Below are 817 nucleotides of genomic sequence, written 5' to 3'. Positions count from 1 at the left end.
TCATTAATTTTTAACTGATTACTAACCATTTTTTTGTAGAATTAGACATGCCAATATAGTTATTAAGTACCCTTTTTGTTTATTTATCTTTTGAAAGAGAAAGATCACTCATCAGATTGTACACCTGAAGGCCCACTCACACCGGGGATGTAAGCGGCGCCGGAACGGCTGGACGGGGTCACCGGAGCTGACCGCTGCCACTCTAATCAATCAAACCATTCACACAGGGCGCGCCGCAGAACGTCTCAGAAGCGTCCCAGAAACGTCTCTCCGTGCTGCAGCGCTATCATTCCGTAGCATTTCTGTTTTTGACACAAGCCACTGCTAAACCACGTAAATCTCAACAGAGCAGGTCGCACCAGACAGGAAATCCAACACAGAATCAATGCAATACACTTCGGCCCCCTTTAAAAAATAAAACACAATACGCATTTCATGTAGCTTATCACAACTTCACATCAGCATTATGTCATGACCGGTAGCACCAGGTCAGCAGTCAATCGATCAAAGGGTCTCAACATGAACGATGAGAGACTAATTGTTGAAGATGAACAACACACAATAATTTATGACACAACAGATGCTTTTTATAATCTCTTCCACGTTGGAAAAGCAATGTAAGCTGTTTGTTGTTGTTGTTTTCTTTATACACAGTTTATCGCGGGGTCTCGCGTACGTCCAGGATTTCGCGTGATCGCGGCATCAATCGGCCGCTCGCTATGCTGCCCATTAACGCTGCCAACACGTGCCCGGTGTGAGTTGATGCCGGGCATAGACAGGAGCCAAACTTGGCGCAGCCATTCTGGGCTGCGCTTAA

The sequence above is a fragment of the Larimichthys crocea genome, chromosome I, assembly GCF_000972845.2.
Source record: "Larimichthys crocea isolate SSNF chromosome I, L_crocea_2.0, whole genome shotgun sequence".
NCBI classification, from domain to species: Eukaryota; Metazoa; Chordata; class Actinopteri; family Sciaenidae; genus Larimichthys; species Larimichthys crocea.
The sequence above is the reverse complement of the archived record's forward strand: the minus strand, read 5'-3'. Positions refer to the sequence as shown.